The sequence below is a fragment of the Cuculus canorus genome, chromosome 5 (genome assembly GCF_017976375.1).
Source record: "Cuculus canorus isolate bCucCan1 chromosome 5, bCucCan1.pri, whole genome shotgun sequence".
Taxonomy (NCBI): Eukaryota; Metazoa; Chordata; class Aves; order Cuculiformes; family Cuculidae; genus Cuculus; species Cuculus canorus.
The window spans coordinates 44,545,263-44,551,262 of record NC_071405.1 but is presented as its reverse complement, the minus strand read 5'-3'; positions in this window follow the sequence as shown (position 1 = coordinate 44,551,262).

Here is a 6,000-nt window from a genome sequence, read left to right as displayed (position 1 = left end):
CAGCTGTTTCCCATCTTCCAAAAGGGGTATTCCCAGCACCTCTGCTTGTAGCAGAGTCAACAAAGCCCCACAGCAACCTGAGGCAGGTGTCTGTGGTGTGGCCAACACGTGAATTCATTCTTGGCAAGCTGGGGTGCAGACAGGCTGCCTGTTCTTCCTCTTTTGCATGTTTAGCTTTCCTAAGATAGCAAAGTGCTGAGGACTAAAGGCAGGATTTTCCTTAAGGACAGAATTTGCCAGAGCCACCAGCCTGCAGTGGTCCTCTTCTCACCCTGCAGAAACACCTTTCTCTGCATAGGCATGGGTACCACAGCAGATGACATCTTCTCCTGCCACCAGCCAGCCTGTCCTTGATAGCAGCAGTTCCCACAGGATTCCTGGGGTAGGTCTCTCTAAGAGATGGGCTGGATGATCTTTCTCATGGTCCTCCCAAAGTTGTAAGGGGCAATAAAATGTGAGAGTGTGCAAGGGTCTTTCCAGAAATTTGATTTCCAAGGCTGGTAATGCTGCTGCTGGCACCACTTCAGTGTGGAGGTGGGCAAGGTCAGGGTCTGTGACAAGGACTTTTGTGCATACAGAGGCTTTTCATACAGGAGAGTGACCGTGCAAATCACATCCCCTTACTTTTGGGTTGGCAGTTGTAATGTTCTGCCTGGAATTACTCTCCACCCAGAGGGCATTTGGAAAAGCTGAGGTGGTGCTTTTATCTGAGCTGGCTTTGATGCCTGGCAACTCTGCAGGACCACCATGAACAGGCTTCAGTGCTGGTACCAGTGGCACTGGGACATGCTGGAGGATCATTTGCCAGGGGAAGCAACACGTGCCTTGCTTACACCTCCTACACAGGAGTAGGCAGCCCTGGGAAGAGGCAGCTTGAAAAGCCTGTACCATTTCACATGGGCGAGCTGGCAGCTCCATCTGGCTCCACTTTGGTGGAGATGTCTGAGGAGCTGCAGAGGATGGCTGGCGGGGTCTGTGGGTGGTGTGCTGGGAGCAGGCAAAGAGAAGGAGGAGGAGTGTGTGGAATACACATGCCCCACATTGCCAAGTTTCTCTTGGAGGGTGCTAACCCTTCATTAGAGCAACAGCTCTGTCCCATGACGGGGGTTTAGGGGCCCATTTAGAGAGTGTTGTTAGTGCTCAGCTGGAGGGAAAGATGCTATAGGGGCTGCAGCTAGCCTATATCCAGGGCCCTGGGGACGTACCAGGCCTTGTGCCCAGGAACTTCAGCCCACAAGTACTCCAAGCCTCCCAGCACATTTTCCATATGGTAAAGTCTCTTTGTGGCTCTGCTCATTTTCATGGGTCTCGCACTTTGCTTTTACTTTCCCAAAAGGGGATGACATTTTCTTTCTTGGAGCTAGTGATGTGATAGAAGAGTCCTCATTGAAACAGGGCAGTGAGGTATTTGTTAGGATAAAAACACATGGGGTTAGCATCATGTCCCTCTCAGCAAAACCACAGTCCTTACCTCCATCCAAGTTTTGCAGCAGGGTAACTGCAGCCATTTGATTATTGGTTTCTTCATTTCATCTCTTTAATCATATGCCACAATCAATTTCATCTCTATGAGGTGGTATGAGGAGAAGTCAGAAATGAAATTGTCTGTGTCTTTGACACTCAGAAATGCAATAATTTTGTATCTCATCTCTGTGCTGGTAGCTCTAGGAAAAGCCTCCATCACTTTAACAGCTAACACTGCTGTGCAAGGATAAGGGACACCGATATAAATGGAAATACTCAAACCCGGATACCATCACTGTTGCTTGTTTACTCTGTTTTGCAGGGTGCAGCATATCCATGCTACAATCCACCATGGTTGATGCTTGCAAACTGGCTGACATAAATGAGCTCTAGACACAACATCCTGACAGATGGAATAGAGTTGTTTCACCCTGTGTACTCCATACTGTCCTTCCCCCAACCACACAGTATCGCTTTTTGTTCTGCCAGCACATACTCAGGTCTCCATCACAGCCCTTCCTGTATTTGAAACATCTCCTCAGCCTTCCCTCTCCTAGACAAAATGATCCCAATTCCTTTACCAACCGCTCTCTGATCACTTTACTCCCCATCTGATTGCATAGCTCTCTTCGAGGATGTCTTACCTCTGTCAAAAAGCATTACCAGTACAGAGCAGAGACAACTATGCAACAGACCTGTTTTACACCATCCAACATGGCATAATTAACCCGTATGATGGATTATGATGAAAAGTACCTTTTCAATAGAAATTCTTCCTCTCCATCGTACATTTGTCCAACTGATTATCCCATCTCACCTCACCCTCACTTCTGTTGAGTTGTGTTCTGCGGTTTTTTTTCCCAGATTCTTTCTCTAATTTCTCAAGACCAGTTTGAATCGTAACCCCTTTCTAAGGTGAGCTAGAAATTCCTCTCCTTTCCTGTTTTCTCCAGACTGAATACCTGGAGTCCTCCCTGTTTTGACCTGATGAGTCAGTAAATACACTCCGTGCACTCCCTGTGTAGTATTTTTCATCTCTACAATCATCCCACCTATGTGAATGTATTATCCATAACTATACCTAAAGTCTTGCTAACATCAAAATATGTTGTCTCCTGATTTTTCCCTCTCCACAAAGCTGGTGGCTCCACTGAAGGAGGTGGTTGGATGCATTTGACACAGCTCACCATCAGCAAATCCCAGCTGGTGATGGCAGGGGATAGTTTACACTTGCTCCACTTGCTGGAGCAGAAGCAAGAACCAGGCAGAAGACATGAGCAATGGGGGCTGTTGTCCACCTGACATTTCACTGTATCATCTTGGTTGTGTCAGAGAGAAGACCAGTGTGTCATGCCCAGTCTGACCAGCGTTGCTAATGATGCATGATAATAAGGAGATCTGCTGTGGACTGCATCTCCCCGTGGCCTCTTGTGCACTTCACTGCAACACCAGCATCTACTTGCCAGGCAAAACTGGTGTGTGATCTCAAAAATAAGTATATCCCAGTTAAGATGAAGGCTGTCCTCTGTCTGGCTGTCCCTCTGGATTTCTTCCCCACTCTCTGCATGGCACCTCTTGCCAGATGCCAGCAGGAAACACTGGTTATCAATAACTTTAATCTCTCCCTCTGCCCCTGAGGCTGGCTCTTTGAGGGAAAAGCTGGCACTTTACATCGCAGCATGGTTTCCAGAAGTACAACGCTAGTTGTCAGACTTCTCAGTTTCCCACATGGAGCAGACCTGCTTTGCAAAACAGTTTTAGAAGGAAGCCCAGTGAAAAGCAATTGAAAAGCCTAAACAATTTCTCATTGAAATACTTTTGGAGGAAGACTAGCAGAAAGACCCTGACTCTTACCTGGGACTCCTGTCTGGCACCAGAAGTAAAATAAGAGAAGAGGAGGAGGCTATTAATGCAGGTTTATGGTAGAGGAGTGGTTCGCAAGTCCCTGCAGCAACATGTGTGGCCCGGGCTGGGCTCAGCCCTTCTCCTGGCTGGCCCCTGCCCTCAGCCTGACCAAAGGCTCATGCACTGAGCTGGGGCTGGGGCTCACTGCTTTTGTGTCCACCTCTGCTGTAGCGTGATGGGCTGGAGCAGAGCCGTGCTTCCTCCTCTCCAGCACTGTGGGACACAGATGCTGATTGCCCCACTCCTGTTTCTGGCTGGGCTGGGGTGCCCAAATACTCCAAATTGATGCTGGCTTCAGGGAGAAGTTTTATTGCTTTGTAAAGTCATGATGGGCCACTAACCAACACTTGATAAGGCACAATTTTGGTGGCCCTATATAATGTGTGCAGGGTAAACTACAGCACTGGGAACATGCAAACCTTAATATGCTTCTACACATTTGTGAACAAACTTTGACAATTGTTCCCCATGGGTCTAGGTCTCCACAGGGATACAGGGCGGGCTACCTCCCCGTAATCACTTAGGAAGTGAGCAATTCCCTTCCTAAGCCCATGAAAGTATGACAGGTGCCAGGGAGGGGGGAAGACATTGAGACTGGAGGGTCAAGAGCCCAAAAGAGCAATTTCTCTACTCAAGCAGTTGTACTTCTGTTCACAGCACTGGGACTGAAGGAAAGGCTTGGATGTGTTACCACCATCCCGGCGTTCCCCTCACAGACCCTGAGGGTTTCTTGGCTGTCCAGGGACCTTACCAAGAGCTTCTGTACTGGTGCAATTATGACAGGCATTATAAAATCAGCCAAGAGCTGTACTGACAGTCTAATTTGGAACATAACAGACTAATGGCCCCTTCAGTTTAACTAAGGGCTTTTTTTTGATGAATTAGAAATTAACCTGAATTAAGAGTTTTTATTGCAAATGAGAGTGTATACAAAAAGACTTAATGCAGTTCCACTATTCTGAATTTGCAGTCTTAATTATTTTGGATTCATTTTCAAAGAAGATATATGACATTTTTATTGGTAAAAATGTGGCAGGTGTTTTGAAAGTGAAAATATTTTTTTCTTTTAAGGAGTACAACACTTGATATAAACACATCTTTTAAGCATCTTTTTACTGGTACCTCCTTTCCAGCAAGAATAATCTATGTCACTGAAAAGGATCCTGCTTTAATTTTACAGGGATATATATATGTATTCATGAAAAAAAAAAAAAAAAAAAAGACTAGGAAAGTTGTTCCACTTTAATTACTTCAAAAGCTTTAAATCAGTGCAACTTGTGAAGGCTAACAAGGCTTGGAGCAGTGGCCAGAAGGTGACAGCAGAACTATCTGTGATGGTTTATGATCTGTTTTTCTTTCCATTCCCTCTCTTCTCCCTCTTCTCCAAGCTGCTCAATACTCTCTGACTACTCAGGATTGATGCACCCAAAGCAGAGACAGTGGTGAGGGTTGGGGAACTTCTTCTCATCCCCATAGCACACACAACTGGGTTTAGTTTGGACAGCCATGGTGCCCTCTGAAGTTCTCCCACTGCTTAGCTGGATCCCTTTAGAATACAGCACCTGTAAGTTCCTTTTCTGTGCAGGTGAAGACCTTCTGGAGCCCTCCCATTCAGGACAGCTGCTAGGTCACCACTTTGAAAGGTGCATAGTAATTGTACTCCTCAAACTCTGCATTGCAAAAAAGATCTTTACGGTACCACGTTTTGCTCTACTGGGTTGTTTTGAGTGCAGCCCAGGGCAAATTGCAGCCCTTTCTGCAGCAGAACCAGGGGAAACAACCCACTTATTTTGTTTCAGTTGTGGTACCTTCCAGATATCAAACAGAAACTCCAGTGGGGATGAAATTTTTATCAAACTCCACTGTGGATGTCACCATCTTGGCACATACCATGAGGGTGGTGAGGGAAGCAGTGATGACCTTGTCTTTGGAGAAGAGATGCCAGAGCCCAGACCTCAGTTACGCTTCTGCAATACAAGGAAACCCAAGAGTGGCTGAGTCAGTCTGTGAACAACCCACCCAGCATCGCAAAAGAAATCAGCTGCCGAGTCAGGAGCTGAAGCTTGCTCACAACTCAGATGCTTGCAGACACTTGGATGTGCGTAGGAGTGAGCTCATCCTGGGACTTCAGATGGGAGAAGAACCATGGCTTGCCATTGCAAAGCAGCATTCAAGCTGGCTTCCAAAACCAAGGCAATTCCTCTGCAAGAAAGGGAAAGACGCTGGGAAGAAAAGAGAACTGCCTTTTTAAAAATGTTTGCTCTAGGTAACCTCCCCGCCTTGGAGTCTTGGGGCTGAAAGGCAGAGAAAGAGGGCTTGTTGACCTGATGTTAACCTTCAGCTGTCAGCCCTTCAACTTGCTGGTCTTCACATGCTGCTTAATCCGGGAGGAAAAAAAGTACAAAGCCTGCCCAGAGCATGTGCCATCTCATTAGCATTTGGCTTAACAAGATTTTTATCCTGCACTGTGAGTGCAGCAGCCCCAATTTTAATAGTGCTTCCCAGGATGTCTCGGCAGTGTAGGCATTTATTAGCTTCTGCAGCGCTGTGCGTCAGGACTGATGTCCCTGAGACAATCACTGGCTAGCAAAATGTAAGCCAGGCAGAGCCATTGGCATTTTTTGGCTTCAT